Below are 21,637 nucleotides of genomic sequence, written 5' to 3'. Positions count from 1 at the left end.
AAGGCCAGAATTTGTTGCCCGTCCCTATTTGCCACAACTGTGTGGCTTGCTCGGCCATTTCAGAGGGCAGTTAAGAGCCAACTACATTGGATGTGTGCCTGCAGTCACATGTAGGCCAGACCAGGTAAGGATGGCAGATTTCCTTCCCTAAAGGACATTAGTGAACCAGGTGGGTCTTTACAACAATCGATGATCATTTCATGGTCACCACTTACTGAGACTAGTTTTCAATTCCAGACTTTTTACTCATCAAATTCAAATTCCATTAACTGCCAGGTTAGGATTTGACTCTTGCTCCCAAGGTATTGACTTAAGCTGCTGGATTATTAGTCCAGCTACATTTGCACTCCACCACCGTCTCCTCCAACACAGTTATTTGTACAGGATACAAATTCAAGATTTGCAGATGATCCAAAACTTGGAAGTATTGTGAACTGAGAGGAGGATAGTGTAGAAACTCAAAAGGTCAAAGACACGTTGGTGGAATGGGCTGACAAGTGGCAGATGAAATTTAAGGCAGAGAAGTGTGAAGTGATTCATTTTGGGAGGGAGAACATGAAGATGCAATATAAAATAAAGGGTACAATTCTAAAGGGGGTTAAAGAGCAAAGGGCCCTAGGTGTACATGTGCATAAATTATTGAAGGTGGCAGAACAGGTTGAGGGAGCGGTTAATAAAGAATACGATATCCTGGCCTTTATCAATAGGGGCATAGCGTACAAGAGCAAGGAAACCATTGAACTTGTATAAAACTCTGGTTCAGCCTCAGCAGGTGTATTGTGTCCAGTTCTGGGCACCTCACTTTAGCAAGTCTATGAAAGCATTGGAGAGAGTGCAGAAAAGATTCAGAAGAATGGTTCCACGGATAAGGAACTTCAGTTACGGAGACAGCTGAGAGAAGCTGGAACTGTTTTCTTTGGAGCAGAGAAGGTTCAGAAGAGATTTGATAGAGGTGTTCATGATCATGAGGGCTCTGGACAGAGTAAATAGCGAAAAAGGATCCCCACTGGTGGAAGGATCGAGAACAAGAGGGCACCGATTTAAGGTAATTGTCAAAAGAAGCAATGACAACATGAAGAGAAACATTTCCACACAGCGAGTGGTTAGGATCTAGAATGCGCTGCCTGGCAGTGTGGTGGAGGCAGGTTCAATCAAGGCATTCAAGAAGGAATGGGACTATTATCTGAAAAGAAAGAAGGTGCAGGGTTTCGGGGAGAAGGTGGAGGAGTGACACTGGGTGAATTGCTCCTTATAAATTGTTGTTTTCCCTTTGTATTGGTATTCTTGCCAGTGTCCTGATGAGTACAAGATGAAAAGCTTCAACATGTCTCTTTTTTCAGCAATACTTATTTCCCATATACCTTGCTATCTTAAAGTAACTTTTTCATCGCCTCCTTTCAGGTGAATGTTGCCTATTTGCCGGTTTGTTGTATATTTTATTTATCTCAGAGCAATGCAGAGATGGCACTAGGTTTTAGGCATGCAACAGGTTTATTTACAACCATTTTAAAATACTTCTGCAATCGCAAATGTCCACACTCATGCTGAAAGTCCAGCTTTTAGTTTCTAGCAGCTTTGCTGTTTACTCTGGCTCAGAGTCAACACCCAGGCTTAACCAATCAAGCATAGTGAGCATACACCAGTTACCAGACTCTCATAGTAGAACACAGAACAATTGAACACTACAAAAACCAAGTGAGATCAAAGTAAAGGCCACTGTGCAAGGTCAAAATGCCATCTCTTTCAGCCCTTCTGATGGACCCTTATCTTTGGTAACAACAACGGGCATAAGAGACAGAGAAGAAAACGAACCTGCACTGTCAGCCTCTGGACTAAATGACAGTGACCTCAAGGCTCAGAAAGTCCAGCTACCAGTGTCCTACAAGACACCCGATATTACTTTTCCGTTTCTATGGCATCTTTAGAATGCATGTTCAGTTGTCACTGTAGATCTCCATTGAGCCTATTGTTGTGTGTTCTGGCCAGGGAGCTGCAACGCAACCAAGCCGGATTAGAATTCACAAGCAAACAGCGGATTAAGTGCTCGAGGACTTATACTTCAGAAGGAGGACATGGAGCTAAGACAAAGCATGAGAGATGGATGGCAGGGTGACCGACATCGGAAAAGTAGAAAAGAAAACAGGTTCATTGAAGGAGGATTTGGTTCGGAACAATAGGGGCACCCAAGAGGATCACTGCTCACTGCTTCATAGTTCTCAGGAAGAGACTGTTCTGAAGCACTTTAAACTTGTTTTTTCTCATTTGTGACGGATCTGCATATTTCCAGCGTTTTATGTTTTTATTTAAGATTTCCACTCTTTTTCTAGTAATCACTGTTCCTATTATGAGTTGACAATCCTCCAGCAGCACTTCGGAGGCTCCAAGAATGAAAGATTAATCTCTGGAACATTGAGCGACACCCTGGAGAAAAATCCAATGGCAGTTAAAAAGTTTGCTTTAAAAAAATAATGCCCTTTAAATATTTTAATTCAGTATTATGAAATGATTGGAGGTGTGAATAAATGACAGTCAAGAATCTTCCAACCTAATAACGAAGTGTCTACTGTTGCGAATATCTAGTTCATGCTTCATGATAATATTTTAGAATTTTAGTTCTGGGAAGATTAAAGTTGCAAGCTCAAGGCGAACAAAATGCTGGGCTTTAGAGATTTTGTAAGAAATGCCAACTCAGTAGGTGACCAATGTTTGTTTAATGAAATCCAAAGAAAAGAGATAGAGCTATAGCACAGTAGGCGGCTTCCTCAGTTAGGAAGGTGGAGATGTGATGTCAACAATTCTTGTGATAAGTCCAGGGTGTTTTGTTTTGGGAGTTAGGGCTAAATTAGTTTAAATGCGTTTGGTAAACCCTCTAGAGCTATAAAATCCCTTTCCTCCTGCAGATCAAAGAAGAAATTTTATATACAAGATATTTAGCCTAAAGGTCTTGGGAACATTCCAGAGTATGCTCCTGGCCTGGAGAAGAGAATAGGGGGAACCATTTCTTGCAATCAAATTGCAGGTTTTCTGATTGATCTATGAATATCACAGACTGAGAAAGGTGCAATTTGGACCTGCTGTTGTTTGTCACTCACTAAGAGATAGCCAAAATAAATGATAGTTGCCTGCACTGCAAGCAAAGCAAAAAACAAGTTTCATGCTTCCCTGTGTGGAATGTGAGTGAGGCGCAACCTCAGCTTGAACTTTGTGAGGGAATAGAAGCTTGGGATTGCCAAGTTTGAAACTAATGGAAGAATCTACAGTGGTCCTCATAGAGCCTTGTGGCAAATAAACTAACCAGCAGATAGCTTGGAAGCATTGGAAAAGTAACCAGACCAAGGGACCGAGGCATCCATTGTCAGGAAATGGTAAATGAAAGATTCTGAGAATAGCAAGAGCTGAGGAGAATTAGAGTCCAGGGGACTGTGGCATATTTATGGGTGGTCCTGAAAAAAGTAAGCATCTTTAAGATTAATTGGTCTTCTAAGAAAATTCTTGGGGGAGGTAAAAACTTGAGTGCATAACAAACTTAGTTAAAACCATATTGTTCAGTTAATAGTGTTTGTTTTGTTTAAGTCTGTTACATAGAATAAAGATTTTTTTATTTTAAAAACGTTAAATCTTGTTCTTTTGGTTAAACTGAGGTGTTCCCATTGCTCTTTAAATGTTCATGGTTTCTAACTGGATCATCATGCTCTTCACTGTCCAATTGGAGTAGGAAGGTGGAGCACCATGAGATAGACATGTTGGGTGACAAATCGCAGCAGCGAAGGGGGTAGGGGGGCGGAGTTGGAGGTCCATGTGGTGAAACATGCAGGAGAATGTCCAATTTCTATAGGGTGCTTCCATTGGGGTGCTTATTGGCTGCGGATAATCCTTGCTGGAATGATGAAGGGAGATAATGTTTACAAACTAGTCCAACTTTAAAGATGATGCAGAACCTGTGGGTTCAAAAGCACACAGTGCTGAAGGTGGGAGAGCAAGTTGAAAAGATTGGAAAAAGCAGAAGGGATCCTCATCTTTATAAGTAGAGGGATGGAGCACAAAAGTAAGGAGGTCATGCTATACTTTTATAAATCAATGGTTAGACCTGAGCAGGAGCATTGCTTCTGATTCTAGGCAGCACACTTGGTCATTGGCAAGTGGATGCCAATTAGGCTTTGGAGATGGTGCCAAGGAGATTTAAAATAATGGTACCAGGGATGAGGCACATCAGGTGTGTGAGAAAGTTAGAGGAGCTGCGATGACACTCCTTATAGTAGAGAAGAATAAGGGGAGATTTAACAGGGGTGCTCCTGACACTAACCACTAGCTCCATAAAGAAGTTATCCTCACGATACCTTTGGCTCTTTTGCCATTAACTTCAAACTGGCGTCCTTTTGTTCTCGACTCTTCTGCCAATGGGAACAGCTTCTCTCCTTCTGTCTGTAAACTGGCTGTCCGATTTGGCTGCAAAACAGTGGCTGCAACTGAAAAGTGATGTGAAATGATTTCAGATGCCATGAGACTGTGAGAGGCATAAATGCAAACTTTTTCTTTCTCTGTGCATCCACACTGATTTACGCATGATAAACAAAAAGAAAGTCTGCATCTTGCACACTCCCAGACTTCAGTTCCTAATTCTTAAGGAAAATTAACTGGCATATTAACGCGGGTTGCCAACCCTCTGGGATTGCCCTGGACTCTCCAGGAATTAAAGGTTAATCACCTAGACAACTGCTGCAAACAACACCTAGTAATCAAATCATAGGGGCTTTTAAAAAATGTGTGCTTTTATTCTACTTTCTTTAAGTACTTCTGTTTATTAGTTATAGAAACATTGGAAATTACTGCATTTGATGAATGAAATTCCTGCTTTTGTTACAATAAATGTCCTCCTCTGTTTAGAGACAAAATGATGCCTAATTAAGCATCATTATGACAGCCCCTCAAGCAGTGCCATGAGCAGGATGTCTGGACCAATGACCTTCCACCATTGTGAAGATCCAGACCATAATCTGTGAGGGTTGTTTGCATCAACACTGGGTCAACCGTGTCAATTCCCCTTAAAAAAAATGACTTGGATATATCTTAGACTTCCTGAAATCATTTGTTTTCTCTTGCAGCCCTTTTGAGGAGGCCAGTAGGGGTATGAAGTCAAGTGATCCTTTTCCTTTGAGAAAAATATCTGGCAATGCCTCAACTTTAAAATTCTCATCCTCATTTTCATATCCCTCCATAGCCTCGCTCCTCCCTATCTCTTTAACATCCTCCAGTTCTATAATCCTCTGAAATATCTGTGGTCTACAATTCTGACCTCTTGCACATCCCTGATTTTAACAATGCCACCACTCACAACCATGCCTCCAGCTGCCTGGCCTGAATGTTTGTTTGTAATTCTCCCCCCTCAACCTCTCAGCCTCTTTACCTCTTTTTCCTCCTTTAGGACACTCCTGAATGCTGACCTATTTACCAAGCATTGTCCCCTTATGTGACTTGTTGGCAAACTTTGTTCCCAAGAAATGGCCTTGGGACATTTACTACATTAAAACCACATATATTCACAGACAGAGCCCTGTCCTTTGCAGGCAAAAGGTGCATTTCACGCATTACAGCTTTTTGAACTAAACAAAAGTTTGGGGGACAGCCATTTCCTGGTTCATTCCCCATGACAGTGCCTTGACCAATCAGAGTTGAACGGCCTGGTTTGAATTTGAACAAAAGCTTAGCAGTTAACTGTTCCCTGCTGCATTCTCCATGACAATGCTTCTACCAATCAGAATCCACTTGCCAACCAATCAGCAGTCTCTTCTCATGCAGCATAAATTGTTATTTCCTCTCCTGTTGGGAATCTTGCAATCTGTCCTGATGGGTGCAAGATGAAAAGCTTAGACAACATGTCTCTTTTTTCAGCAATACTCAAGTTCTGCACTACCAAATGACTATTTACATAAATATAAGTTGTTTTTTTAATGATTTTTTGTAATCAATGTTAATAATACCATGAAGTAACAGTCTTTTAAATTGAAAGAATAACGTAGTGCCAAATATAAGTAGAAGAAGGCAGCTTGTACAAAAGATGTACTCTATTAGCCTCTATATGATACAATGCATTAAAGCATTTCTCTCAATGATATGTGACATAATTGATTACTATGTCACACATATCTAACTTAACTGTAGATGGGCCAATAAAATATTCTCTCTAATTGAACGCTGTGGGTGGATAGTACTAACTACTGGTTTAAAACTGTTTATTTATACACATTAACTCAAATGTGGAACACATAATGGATGTCATGAAGCAACAAAAACTAGCAGCTTATTAGTGATGTTTGGTAAAGATTTGTATGCTGGCAGAAGTCTATAGATACAGCTCAGGAGAGCAGGGCTGAACAGGTTTTGAGGAGAAGGTGGGAGGAGTACAGTGAGGAGGGCACACTGATCTCTCAGCTTGGGGACCTGGGTTTATATCCAGCCCAGACCAATGAGGTTAAAGACATCTGTGTCATGAGGGTGCAGACAATAGAAAACCCATGTGATGTCGGGGTTTGAGGAATGCCACATCTGATGCAGTAGAGGGTGCTCGTCACTAAGACTGTGGCTGACAGACATTTTTGGGTCAAATTAGGTAAAGCCTTACATTGCATCTCACAGTGTTATATCTGATCATAGAGTGCTTGATGCTGCTACTGAATGCCCAAGTATTGCATGCTCTCAATACAATTCAAGTGATTGGCAAAAGAACCAAAGATGGCCTGAGGAAGAGATTTTACTCAGTGAGTGATTACAACCTGGGGTACGTTGTCTGGAGGGGCGGTAGAGGCAGATTCAATTGTGGCTTTCAAAGGGGAATTGGATAAGAACCTGAAGAGGAAAAAAGGCCAGGCTGCAGGAAAAGGGCAGGGGAGTGGAACAAGCTAAAGTTATTTGCAGAGAGCCAATATGAACTCAATGTGCTGAATGGCCTCCATCTGTGCTCTAACTATTCTATGGCTCTATGACCACTTATGACACAGCCAATGGTGAAGGCTGAGTTGTTCAAATCCCAGAGGGAAACGTGAAACAACTGTCATAACCCATTTTTGCAATTTGTATGTTTCGAGGTGCAGGCTTTGAATTCAGTAGTAATAAGACCACTGAGTCTCAAGAGGTTTTATAAAACTAAATTATACATTTATTAATACAAGAAATATTGTAAACACATACATACATCTTCAAAATTACTACTATAATAACTGCAAAACTCCCCTAATTAATCTGACTCTCAGTTACACCTTTGTTAAGGCAATAGTAAAACTCATAGATTTAACAGACCTCTGGACATTTGCATTCAAAATGAGTTTCTTTCTGCTTTGGGTCCTTGCAGACAGCAGCTTGAGGCTTACAGGCTAGAGGCTTCTCATACTTGTTGGATCTTAAGATGCCTCTACCTTACACGTAATCTCCTTTCTCCCTTATACATATCATTCTCTTTGAATGTAATTTTTCCATTGTATCGTTAGGCTTTTAACTTTACCTTTTCTAACAATAACATCCTTTCATCCCAACAATTTTATTAGTAAGCTGAGAAAAAATAAAAACATTGTTTGGCGCCTTCTAGCTAGGTGTAAGATTTCACCTGTGGTCTTGAATGGTTTCTTTTAACAAATGCAAATTTAAGCTTTACCTTCTACCCACCTTATGTTTACTTAATTAAGATTTCAAAACGACTGTACGTCAAACCACCCAGACTAGTTGGCTATAATGTAATTAGGGCACATAGACACAGACCGCACTAGAACTCTATTTTAAAAAATAATTTCCAATAACATTATAGACATTAATATCTCTTCATGACACACTCACATTCATTGTTCTTGGTAAGACCAAACCCGCAAAGAGAAAAGCATAACAAAAAAGGACCAAGTTGGGGGCGGGGGGGATGGGAGGTTTGGCATTGATGCCAACCTTCTCACTGGTAAGTTAGAGACAATTAGGTACCCTGCAAAATGATGATTTTTTTTTTTACCCTGAATCAGTGGAATATTTTTGTAATGAGTTAAGAGTTGGTTCTAATCATGTAGGTGGCAGGTTAATATTGAGGGCTGGGAACCTGCTTGAAGGCCCAGACACCAGTAAAGTCCCAGTTTTCAGTGTCAGGGCCGGCTGCTGTTCTTTTATACTATCCTGATAAATGACCTAGATAAATGTGTTTGGGGAATGGTGTGCAAGTTCACAGGCAATATGAAAATTTGCATGAGCATTCGGACTGCGAAGGAGAACAAGCAGCTTCAGACACACTGGAAAATGGACCAAACTTTGGAAAATAGTATTCAAGTATTTATGAGCAACAGCGAGAACAGTGACATTTTATTGCACATGACAGAAATCTATTGAGAGAGAAAAACATCTTGGTATTATCGGATATCATCCTCTAAAGGTTCTTTAGTGCCGAGAACGTGTGGCTTAAAGCAAATAGGGTATGGGGTTATACTTATAGGACTATTCAGTGTCAACAATGTGTACTATTTTGGCCTTATATAAACGGCTCTGCATTTGCCATCTAAATGGGGATGGTGAACGGGGCCAGGAGGCAGGAGGCTGACACACTGCGGCGCACAGTTAGGGCAGCCGATAACCGTCTCCCCAGTGAGAGCAATGCTCAGGGACAAGCAGCGAGAATGCAATGGAGATACCACCCTTATCAGGGGGGCAGTTGCCACTGCATCAGTCCCATTTCAATCGGAGACAGCAGTTTTCAGGACATCCTGAAGCAATGGCAAGCCTCTGACCCAGGAAGACATCAGTTTTGCCACTTTTCTCTCTGTAAAAGCCTTCAACCCGTTCACAACTCTGACCTCTTGCTGTGCAGCTGCCTGACCTGCTGAGTTGCCATGGCAATGGCACAGCAGGTATCCTGGGTAACATTGGCTAAATTACCTTTTGCTAGGAAAATGCCTCTTAATTGAGCCCTTCAATGCCTTAATTGGGTGCCCACCATGGATGCGAGGGTTGCTGGCATCAGATCTAGCTCACCCCTTGGGAAAGGCCTGAGGAGATGGGAACACTTCGGGGAGCTGGCCAATGCTTTCTTTCGAATTTTCCCAACAACCTCCCCTGACCCCCAACCTGCCCGCCCCCAAAGTCCTGGAAAATTCCTCCCAGTGATCTCTTTCCTTTCATTCTGCCTCTCCCTCTCGCCTTGTCTCATAGGAATGTAGGATTAACATAACTAGACCATTCAGCCCCTTGAGTCTGATCTACCATTCAATTCGACCATGGCTAATCAATCAAATCACGACAGACCTGGGTCTTTGCAATGGCAGCAAATGGAGTTTGATGCCTTTTTGGAACAAAGACTCGCATTTATTTTGCGACCCTATTGGATGTCCCTTGACATCTTAACAGCCAATGGAACACTTTTATAGTGTCGTCCCTGCTGTAATGTTGGACACAGCAGCCAATTTGTGCACAATAAGCTCCCACAAACAACAGTGGGTTATTGATGTGCCCTCGGTGTACTGGGCTTAATTATTTTCTCTTAGCATCCTTGATGTTGGCTGAGGGATAAATATTGGCCAAGTGGTTGGAAAAAGCCAGGGCTGCAAGGATTGGTGGCAACCCATTGTTTGCTCTTGTTGCTGTTCACTGTTCCTTTGTTCTTCAAAATGGCTGTCTGGTAAATTATATCTTAAGACATGATTGGATGGAGTGTTTGGAAGTTCAACCAGTTAGGTGGCAGGATGTGCTATAATCAATAAGTCAAAATACAGTGATGAGGGGTCTATATTCAACACTGGACTCACTTTAGTTCTGAGATATTGGGCAAGTGAAGGGTTACAGGGAGTTGCGGCTTGCTTATGGGTGTGAGTTTGTGACACAGAGCTCAAGGGACATATTTAGTGTAAACACTGAACAAAAAAGTAATAGAACCAATGAATTAGCAGCGCAATTACTGTTTAAATACTGTTATTTAAGCAGTTGATACGTTGAGACTCTGTTATGTTGCTTTGAATGAAACTAAGAAGGAAACATAATTAAAATGACACCCTACAGCGTGATTGTGCATTACAGAAATTCGTTCTGCAAAGCTAGCATGTAATAAGGTCAGCGCATTGCCTAGTTTATTTAGTTTCTTTTTAAAAATCAATCAAAATCTTACACTGCCCTCCACTTCCCCCGAGGCCAGTTTTGCTTGGGGAGACCATTTAAGAGAGAGAATTTATTCTGTGAAAAAGAGAATGTTAAGAGAAAATAACTTAATTAAGTCCAGTACACTGAGGGGGCATATGTATGTGGAATTATTCAGCCCACTGTGCGACAGGGATGCAAGTTAAATTGCAGCTCAGCAGTTATAAGTCCATACCACCAGCACTGTGGGAGTACCTTCACCACATGAAACTCAGTGGGTGAAGAAAATGGCCCATGGCCACCATCTCAAAAGCTATGGGGCATGGGCTAAGAATGCTGAACTGGCCAGCAACACCCATATCCCAAAGGAAAGAAAGGCTTTCATTTATATAGTGCTTTTCACCACCACCAAATATCACAAAGCTTTTTACAGCCAACGAAGTCCTTTGAAGTGTAATGTAGAAAGATTACTGCTAATATGCACCCAGGAAACTCCTACAAACAGTGTTGTAGGGTGGCTGAGTTGCTAATTATAATAGAGTTAATCTGCAGATGACTCCTTGCATGGATACATTAAGTTTATTTACAACATAGTCAGCAGCAACTACACGTGTGCTTTCAACTCCAACTCCAACTGACTGCGGAAATAGCCCACACTACTCTCCTATTGGTTACTACAGATCATATGATCCTTCTTAAAAAGTATTACTCTTAAAGGTACATTACACACTAAATAAAACCAAAATTGCTACATTCCTCCCCCTTTAACTTGGCTATACATATTACATATACAAGTACATACTTTTCAAGACTACATAATACTTACACATAGCTGCGTGCTATGGTCTTCATTCAGGAAATTCCTGGACGGGCACTGTGCAGTTCATTTAAAAGTAGCTCCCATCCCTTTGGAGGAACTATCACTCATGCTCCCCACAATAAGATGCCACCCTGACTGGTTATTTCATGTATGCTGTTGAAGTACAGTTTTACTTCATCAGATACGGGCTCCCATCTTTCCTTGCACTGCTTCATTATATGTCCATTTCTGTGACAATAGTGGCATTCGATTTTTTTAAACTGCCAATTGCTAAAAGACTGTTTCCATCTCTATTAAAAAGATTTCGCTGCCAATTATTTTTCTTTATTCTTCAGCTAGCAGGGGCTGTTTCTCACTTCTTGGCAGAGTCTCGCTTTTACTCACCTGATGTGGAGGATGGTGCCATTTTGTGCACCCTGTATTGCTTGTGAATCTCTTACAGCGCTTTACATGGCCAACACTATCTCTACTGCCTTCTTGAAATCCAGATTCACTTTAGATAATTTTTTCTGAATAGTGTCCTCTTTCACACCACACACTAAATGATGTCTCAGCATATTGTTCAGAGTCGTACTGAACTCAAAATGTTCCATTACCTACTTCAAATTTGCCACGTAGCATGCAATTGTCTCAGCCGGGGCTCTATTTTGTGAATTAAACCTGAACCTCTGTGTCGTGACTGAGGGCTTGGGTTGAAAATGTTCCTTCATGAGATCCACCAATTCGAGTTTGGGGCAGTGGGTGCCATCATACTTCAAATCAAACAGTAGGTTTTGCTCCCATGAGTACTCAAGGGGATTGCTCGCCTCTTCTCTTCCCCAGTAATCTTGTTTGCTTGAGAAAATGAAACATTCTATGTATTGAGATCAATTGTCTGTGGCTGGTTCAAAAGGATCGATTCTCCAAAATTGTGGCATTTTGAGAGACGATAACTTCTTCAATTCTAACGGAGCTTGCTACTTACAATCACTGGGTGAAGTACAGTGCTGATGTTTTTTTTAACTTGATTTCTTCTGTTCAATCCTGTTTTGTCCTCATCGCCAGTTTGTTGTAGGGTGGCCAAGTTGCTTATTTGTAATAGGATTGATCTGCAGATGACTTCTTGAGTGGAAACATTAAGGGAAGAATTATCCTCCCATCCGGGAAGGAAGTTCAGGAGCGGGCACATGCGGGCTTGCCTCCGATCAGTGCTCCTGATCTGGGTCACACCGCCATTTCATGTGGGTGGGCCAATTAAGGCCCACCCAGCATAACGTCCGCCAGGAAGCGCAATGTGCTCCCTGTGCAGGCCGAGGAGATTCCCTGAGCCAGGAGAGCGCTCTTTCGTGCATGCACGCAAAAGAGTGCACTCATCTCCCTGAGGCTAAAAGCTGCCTCAGGGAGATCGGCGCCAAATTTAAAAATGGTAGATGCAGACAAATGAAATTTCCCTGACATGTCCCCTCATGTGACAGGGTCACATGAGTTGGGACATGTCCATCACTTTTAAGTAAACTTTTATTAAATTTTTAAAAGCCTACATGAAACCTCATCCCGCCCGTGGATGAGGTTTGATGCTTTTTCTGAAGCCCACCAGGGCTCCCAGCCTGCTCACCAACCTTAAGGTTGGACGGGCGGGTCCATTAACTAGTCTAATTACTCTTTAAATGGCCTCAATGGGCCATTGACAGGTCGGTGGACGCACAGCTGATTCGGCTGAGCCCCCGCCGACCTTAAAATTGAAATGATGCTGGGTAACGTCGCAAGTTCCACCCGACGTCATCCTGTGTCATTTTACACATCAGGGAGCTGGCCCCGCCTCCTGCTCACCGACCTCAATATCCTGCCCTAAGTTTATTTACAATATACTCAGCAGCAACTACACGTGTGCTTTCAACTTCAACTCTATCTCCAGACTTACTCTAGAGGTAGCCCGCACTACTCCCTTATTGGTTACTACAGATCATGTGATCTTTCCTAACACATATTATTCTTAAAGGTACATTACACACTAAATAAAACCATACATACTACAAACAGCAATGTACGAATGACCAGACAATCTGTTATTTGTGATGCTGATTGAGAGATAAATTTTGGACAGGATGCTTGGGATAACTCCTCTGTTCTTCAACATAGGTTACAGGATCTTTTACATCCACTCAAAGCTGATAGATGGGGTTCAGCTTAGCACTTTACCTGAAAGACAGCACCTCCAACAATGCAACACTCTCTCACTACTGAATTGGAATGTCAGGCTTGGATTTTTTTACTCGAGCCCTTAAACCTTGAACCTAGAACCTTGTGCTTTAGAGGTGTGTGTGCGCTAACAACTGAACCATAGCTAATAAACTATAGTGACATGAAACGCATCAAGATACTTGACATTGTTTGAAGATTTTTTTCAATTGTGACCCTGGCGGGATTGACTCTACTGCTTTAGTTGGGCTCAAAGTGGTGAACATTCCTTCTTTTCTGTCGTCTTGGCAGGGTCGCCAACTTTGATTAAAAGTATTCTTGGAGGTTTCATCACATGACTTGCCCCCACGCTCCAGCCATTAGTCGGCCAACACATCCTTGTGATGTACGGCCTTCCTACACCAATTGGAAAGCAAAAAGTCTCATTATCCAATTGGATGTTGCCTGACTGTCAGCCAAACAGCCTTGTTCCCCCATTTTCAATATTTCTATATCTGGTAAAGAGAAATGTTCAAAGGGAATGACAGAAAAATCTTTTTGAATGTCCCAGTGATTTTTCTCCAGGATTGCACACAGCAGTGCCCTGGAGATCGGGCTTCAATTCCTGGAGACCCCAGGGTTGGAGGGTTGGCAACCCTGTAACTACGCTACACTTCAAAAGTATTTCATTGGCTATGAAATCATTTGGAACATTCTGAAGGTACGAAGGGCGCTATGTAAATGGACGTTCCTTATTACAATATAGCCCAACATATCACAGCACTATTACACTGTCCTCCTGTTGGTAATAAATCTGTGTTATAAACTTGAAAACAACTGAAGTATGAAAGTGAGCTGTGGGAAATGAGGATCAACCCAGTAAAAACACCCCAAGGAGCTTCATAGGAGCATTATGAAACTTATCTGTCACTGAGCTAGAGGAGGGAGAAGGTTGACCTGATTGAGGTCTTTAAGTTTATGAAAGTATTTGACAGGCTAGACTTTGAGAAGATGTTTCAACTTGTGGGAGACAGACCTAAATCAGAGGGCATTAATTTTACAATAGCCACTAATAAAAACTAATCTGGAAATTAGGGAGAATTGTCTTTACCCCAACAGCGGCTAGAATGTGGAACTTGCTACCATACAGCATAGTAAAGACCAGTAGCAAAAATGCGTTTAAGGGGAAGCTAGATATGAGGGAGAAAGGAATAGAAAGGTATGGAGATAGGGTTAGATGATAAAGGGGGTGGGAGGAGGCTCCTATGGGGCATAAACGTTGACTAGTTAGAGCTTACAGGATAAGAACATGGTTGGTGGGTGGATCAGGTGTGAGGCCTGAAGACCCTCCCTTTGAACCCCAACCCACCCCATAGCCAAATAGCAGACTCTGAGTCATGGCTTAAGACTCCTCACAAAGGATTTGCTTGAGCAATGTAATGGAGCAGCTCGTTAACAAGGTTGCTCTGCATTGGTCAGTGCCATGGCGATGGCCAAGTAGGAGAAGGGCAATCTGAGGGCTTGAGGAAAAGAGGGTGGCACTCTATGTTATATGCAGGGGCTGACCTAACTGAAAGCTCTGAAGATGGCAGTGGTACCTGAGGTATGTGGTATCACTTAATGAGAACACACAGTATTATTGGTCTTTCTTTGAGTGCAAATTACTAGGACTTAAACTATTCAGTGTGGATTATGAGATAATGAAGTGTTTGCAAACGGCTCTGATTGATCACATGTCTCCATGTTTTGGCCAATTTGTCTCACGCTGGCAGTTGGAATTTATCTCCATAAATTAATGTGGTTAAAAATAATCTTATCGACCTCAATCATTTGCAACAACATTGAGCCCCAGCTGCTTTCATTGCATTTGACTATCTCCTCAGAAGTGGCAGTCCTTTCTTTCAAAATAACTTCCACCGTTCACCCCTGAGATTTACAAAGTTTATTTCAGATAAAGTTGAGTTCTTACAGCTCAGACTGCCAATTGAGGAGAAAGGTTAGCATTACACAGTTCCGCCCCCTTGACCGCAGCACCAGGTGCGGCAGTGTGGTAGTTATGCCCCTGGACCAGGATCCCCAGGAGTCTTGCTTTCAATTAGGAGGCTAATTCGATACATTGGTGGGATTGGTGCCAGCAAAGAGTTGCCAACTCTGGTTGGACATATTCTTGGAGATTGCATCACAAGGCCTTTGACCTCCCAACTGTCCCACACCTCACACGTCCTCATTACTCACCTGCCTTTGTTGTATATATTACATATCTCAGATGACACTAGTTTCCAAGTGTACAGTTGGTTTATTTCCAAGGGTTTTAAAATATCACTGCAATAACAAAAGTGTCTGCACTCATGCTTAGAGCTGAGCTTCTAATAGCTTCCATGGTGTCTATTTACTTAGATCTCAGTCTACACCCAGGCTTAACCAGTCAAGCACAGTGAGCTTGGATCGATTAACAGACTAACATAATCAAACACAGAACAATTGAACACTACAGCCACATCCAACCTAATAGTGCACTGTCTTTCCATACCATTTGGAATGTGAACAAACACTTTGCTATTCTGTTGGATATTGCCAATGTTTTTATGACAAATGAGTCAGTATTATGAAAATATTTCCAGTGACTTCAGGAAATCCTGGGGGGTTGGCAACCCTACATCAAAAGAAATTAATATCAGAGATGCTGAGTTGCCAGAAAAGCCCAAATGTCTCACTAACATTATTCAAAAAGAAAATAAAACCTTGCGTTTATAAAGCACCTTTACTGATTACCAGCAGCAGAAGGGGGGAGACGACGTGTGGGTAGGATAGAGTCGGGCTCACTGACCCTGGAAGCAGATCATAAGTGGCCGTAAGTATGAGTGAATACTGAGGCGGATAGTTAGAAGGCCCACCTCAGCTCTCCGGAACTTTGTGGCAGTTGTTTCTGAAACTGTTAGGCTCTCTACCCCTCACACCACACCCAACCTCCCCGGCCCTTCCATACCAACTCATGGCCCTCGCACAGACGCCCATGCCCCCTCAAACCCTCATCACTCCTCCATCACCTCCATGCCCCCTCATCTCACCATCATAACCACTCATCAAGTGTCCACTCCACCATGGACAGACATCAAGAACCTTCTAATTATCTAGTACAGCTCTCATTCATACACATTTCTTAGAGAAAAAAAAACTCAGTTTCATGAAACACATTCAGATTTTAAATCCCCTCACTTATTCAATCTGCTATAAAAACACATAGTTTTGTTCAGTAACCAGTTCAAAGTCAACTGATTGTTTAACAGACTCTTTAATTTGTCAATTGAAATGGGAACTCAGCACTCCTGAGGTAACTGCTTTTGTAGATTTTGAAACTCAGCAAAGCATTCATAATGACCTCAGTTGCAATAACATTCCTTGGAAAATGTCAAAAATGGACTCTATTGAAATTGCAGGAACAGATGATCATGGTTTTTACTAACCTAATCTAGATGGCCTGCCAATCAAACAGTCCAGCTGAGGCATTTAAAAAAAAAACTCTGACAGCTTCAGTCTGTTTCTTTTCATGCTTAAAGAGCTGGGGATTCAAAAAACTTCAGATCATGACACTTCAGACAGAACTTATTGCCTTTCATAAGCATTTATGTTTACTCAATCAATTTGTGACTCCCACACTGTAGGTTAAGGCCCTTGGAACTGTGAAAATGGGGCCTGTTTGAACTCAGCACTAATTTCAAATGGCCTGAAGAGTTTCAACTTCCCGTCTGTGTGATTTATGTCCCTGTCCCCTGCCTCTGCTGGAAAAAATGGGATCAGTCAGAAACGGGAGCTGAATTTCCTCATCTGGGTCCCGCCTGTCATGTGGTCTCTGGAGTTGGACCAACTCTGTGAAAACTGGCACATACAGTAAAAATGAGGCCATTTTTCCCATCGAGTCCATTTGGGTGGCTCTCTGTAGAGCAATCCAATCCCATTCCTCCGCTCTATCTCCATAACCCTCAAGTGCCCATCCAATTTTCTTTTGATATCATTGATCATCTCCACTTCCACCATCCCCGTAGGCAGCCAGTTCCAAGTCATTGTGACTCACTGTGTAAAAAAGTTCTTCCTCACATCCCCCCCTAAATCTCTTGTCCAAAACCTTGTCCCTCTAGTCCTTGTACCATCTACTAATGGGATTAGCTTCTCTTTGTTTACCTTATCTAAACCTGTCATGATCTTGTACACCTCTATCACCTTGCACACCTCTATCAAATCTCCTCTCCAAGGAGAACAACCCCAGATTCTCCAACCTTATCTTGTGGTGACAATCCCTCATCCCTGGAAACATTCTGGTCAATCTCCTCTGCAATTCAGTAGTAGCTTTGAAAAGAGAATTGAACAAATGCTCAACGAGGAAAGAATTGCAGAGCGATGAAGAAACAGGAAGGGACTGGGGCAAATTGGATAGCTCTTTCAAAGATCTGGTACTAGCATGTTGGGCTGAAAGGCCTCCTTTTGTATCCTTGAGTCCAGTAAAGCAAGGCAACTTTAAAACCCTGAGGTAAATCTTTCTGTACTCTGTGCCTGATGGAAGTGATTAATCGCGGTAAATTATCTGAAAATTATGAATCAAAATTCATATGTTTTGGGCATTCTCCATCTGAGAAAAAGTGTGGATGTTTAGAGACTGTCCATGATTCAGCACTCACCCTGTACCAGTGAAGGCAATGCTCTCTGGATTTCCCTTTCTCCAATCAGTTCCTATGCACTGCCAAGTATTCAGTTCATGTGAGTGCACTCACCAAGGCTCCTGCAACAGCACCTCCCAAACCCACGACCACTTCCATCTGGAAGGACAAGGGCAGCAGATAGATGGGAACACAACCACCTGGAAGTTCCCCTCCAAGTCACACACCATCCTGACTTGGAAATATATCACCGTTCCTTCACTGTCGCTGGGTCAAAATCCTGGAACTCCCTTCCTAACAGCACTGTGGGTGTACCTACACCACATGGACTGCAGCGGTTCAAGAAGGCATCTCACCACCACCTTCCCATAGGAAATTAGGGATGGGCAATAAATGTTGGCCTAACCAGTGACGCCCACACCCCATAAATAAATGAATAAAAAAAAAACATTCCCACCCAAGTCAGTTGTTAACAACTGGTTACTGAAATACTACCCTGGAAGATTAGTTGTAAAGTTCAAACGCTGAAATTGTGCATGTAAGAATATCTTTGGTTGGGTATGTGCATTGCAGGAGTTACTTGAGTGGGGCTGGGTGTGTTTCCTTCATGAATCACATGGGAGTCAGCACCCTGAGCTCTAGTATAGAGGCAGGGACAGGACTCAGAAGGTAGATTTTGCCCTGTCATCAGAATCTTGTCAGAAGCCACTCTACCTGGGGACCAGTGTAGCATATGTGGCAGGTGTTATAAGTTATATCACAAGTGCCTTGGGATCACGACATTATGTCACAGATATCGCTCTGTGATGGACTGTGAATGTCAAAACGTGAGAGATTATCAAAATTGTAAACTCAAGATTTTCCTAATGGTTCAATAACAGAATACTAACAGTCCAGAAGACCAAGGCCCTATCTCAGATCCTATCTTATCTGAGGCACCATGGCCACTAATGCAGTAAATGTCAATGGCCCCAGGCTAGGAAATTGTGAAAATATAGTGACTTCCTCTCTGAACTAGACTGCAGCTCGTAACCCAATGAGGGAATGTATGTGCGGATAGGATTGGACACCACCCCACCCTTCCTCACCACTCCATCAAACAATTCCTGGTGGTAACTTGCCAGTATTCATGCTGTAGGTTGACACATGAATGATGGGCAATTGACTGGGTTGCTAAAGGGTAACCAGCACAGCCAATGGAACAATATCCATGAATGGTGAATGCCTGCAGGAGAAGTACAATGAACGAACAAAACAATTTCGCTCTGGCGGATTAACAGTTGAAAGGTTCCCAAGTGCACATTAAAAAATAAACTTTGCTTCCCCCAGTGAAATGAAATGGTCATAAATCCCTATAAGGAGACTCAGGCCACCACTTCCAACACCCGGGGTTTGTGGAGTCACCCATACATCAGTCACATCAATCATTTGGCCTCTTTTGTGAAGATAAATGCTGCAAAGGCCACAATACGTCTGCTTATCACTTCGCACCATGCTTGAGAAATGTATTTGCTAGTTTCTGTGCATAGTGAAGGTTTCAGAAGAAAACAATTGCCCAAGGGCCGGCTTATGCCAGAGTCCCCAAAGGCATTTTGCATTCCCAAGTAATGACTTAGGAGATGAAAGTGCCACTTGTGCTTCAAAAATAAAGTAAATCACCCATCAGCCTTGTGATTTGTTGTCATCTCCTCACTGTTGGCAGCTTCCCTTGGTGTTACTTGCACAGTGCAAGGCTCAGTGGGTGGTACCCTTGTCTCTGAGTCAGAAGGTTGTGGGTTCAAGTCCCACTCCAGAGACTTGATCACAAAAAACAAGGCTGGCACCCGAGTGCAGTACAGGGCAAGTGCTGCACTGTCGGAGGTGCCGTCTTTTGGAAGAGATGTTAATCCGAGGTCTCATCTGTTCTCTGAGATGGATGCAAAAGATTCCATGGTACTATTTTGAAGTAGAGCAGGAGAATTATTCCTGGCGTCCTGGCCAATATTTATCCATCAATCAACAGCACAAAAATAGATTACTTTGTCATTATCATAATATTAGTGGGACAAGCAGGAAGTGAATGGTTATGGATCCTTTGGACAACCCATACGAACATATTGATTATAAATCATATTACAAGTTGCAGTACATAGCTGAAGCACTGGCATGTGACATCATCAAATGGTGGGCCATGCGACTTGGACCACAACCCCTATGCTGACCTTTTTGTACATCCCTGACAGCTAGTTAAGTAGTGGCCACCTCAGGAGGTTAGAAACTCAATATCAGTGTCATACCAGTGCTCCCTCTTGCCCGCTTCCTGTCTCCCATGTTCACAGTGCTAAAGATGGTAAGCAAGGAACAAGAAAAATGAGCCATTCACTACATCAAGTACCATTGAGTCTACAACACAAGAACAGACCCTTCAGCCCAAATGGTCCATGCTATTCTATATGCTCTACAAGAGCCTTCACCCATCCACCTTCATCTAGCCTTATCAGCGTACCCTTCTTTTCTTTGTTCCCTCTTTTACTTATCTAGCTTCCCCCTAAATACTTCAATGCTAATTGTATTTGTTTCCACTACCCCCTGTGGCAGTGAGTCCCACATCTAACCACTCTCTTGAATTCCCTACTGAGCTTATTAGTGACTATCATATATTTATGGCCCAATGCTCCCAATACAGTCACCTCTACATTGGAGAAACCAAACGCAGACTGGGTGACCACTTTGCGGAACACCTTTGGTCTGTCCGCAAGCAAGACCCAGACCTCCCTGTCACTTGTCATTTCAACACACCAACCTGCTCTCATGCCCACATGTCTGTCCTTGGCCTGCTGCAATATTCCAGTGAAGCTCAACACAAACTGGAGGAACAACGCCTCACCTTCCGACTACGAACTCTACAGCCTCCCGGACTTAGTATTGAGTTCAACAATTTCAGATCATGAACCGTCTCCTCCATCCCCACCCACTTTCCGATTCCCCTTTTTCCAATAATTTATGATTTTAAAAAAGTTTTTCTTTTCCCACCTATTTTTAAATTTATTTTGATCTATTGTTTTATCTCCAGCTTTTAGCCCATTTCGATCCTTTCCCCGCACCCCACCGCCACTAGGGCCATCTGCCACTAGCTTGTCCTGTTTGCTACCCTTAATGTCCCCATTAGCACATTCCTTAGATAATATCACCACCATCAACACCCCTTTGTCCTTTTGTCTATGACATCTTTGACAATCTCCTCTTTGCCTCCACCTATCACTGGCCCTCTATCTAGCTCTACCTGTCCCACCCTCCTCTATCAGCTTATATTTCACCTCATTTTTCTATTTCCTTAGTTCTGATGAAGAGTCATATGGACTCGAAACGTTAACTGTGTTCCTCTCCGCAGATGCTGTCAGACCTGCTGAGTTTGTCCAGCTATTTTTGTTTTTGTTTCAGATTTCCAGCATCCGCAGTATTTTGCTTTTATATATTTATGGCCCCTAGTTTTGGAATATCCTACATGGAAATATCTTCTCTGCATCAATCTCCTTAATGATTTTAACGATTTCTATCAAGTCATCCCTCAACCTTCCATCTCCAGAGAAAAGATCGCCCCTCCCCCCAACCTGTCCCTGATCGTTATAGCCTCTCCATTCTGATATCATCATCGTAAATCTTTTTTTTTGCACATTTCCTTATCCTGGTTTTTTTTTTGTATAATATGATGACCAGAAATGTGCAGAGTGCTCCAAGGCCAGAAATAGCGCGAGATGACGTTGGGTGAGCGTCCTGACTCCATCGCGCACTCGTGTAATATCTCGCTCGGTGGGCCTGCGTGGCGGCAGTCAGAAACCCCCCCGCCGACAATTAAGCGGGGCATTTAAGCCCAGTGAGGAGGCAATTGAAAGCGATTTATCGGGGCCCGTCCACTTTTACTGTTGGCGGATGGGCCGTT

Source organism: Carcharodon carcharias, chromosome 31 (assembly GCF_017639515.1).
Source record: "Carcharodon carcharias isolate sCarCar2 chromosome 31, sCarCar2.pri, whole genome shotgun sequence".
Taxonomy (NCBI): domain Eukaryota; kingdom Metazoa; phylum Chordata; class Chondrichthyes; order Lamniformes; family Lamnidae; genus Carcharodon; species Carcharodon carcharias.
This window is presented reverse-complemented; position numbering follows the sequence as displayed.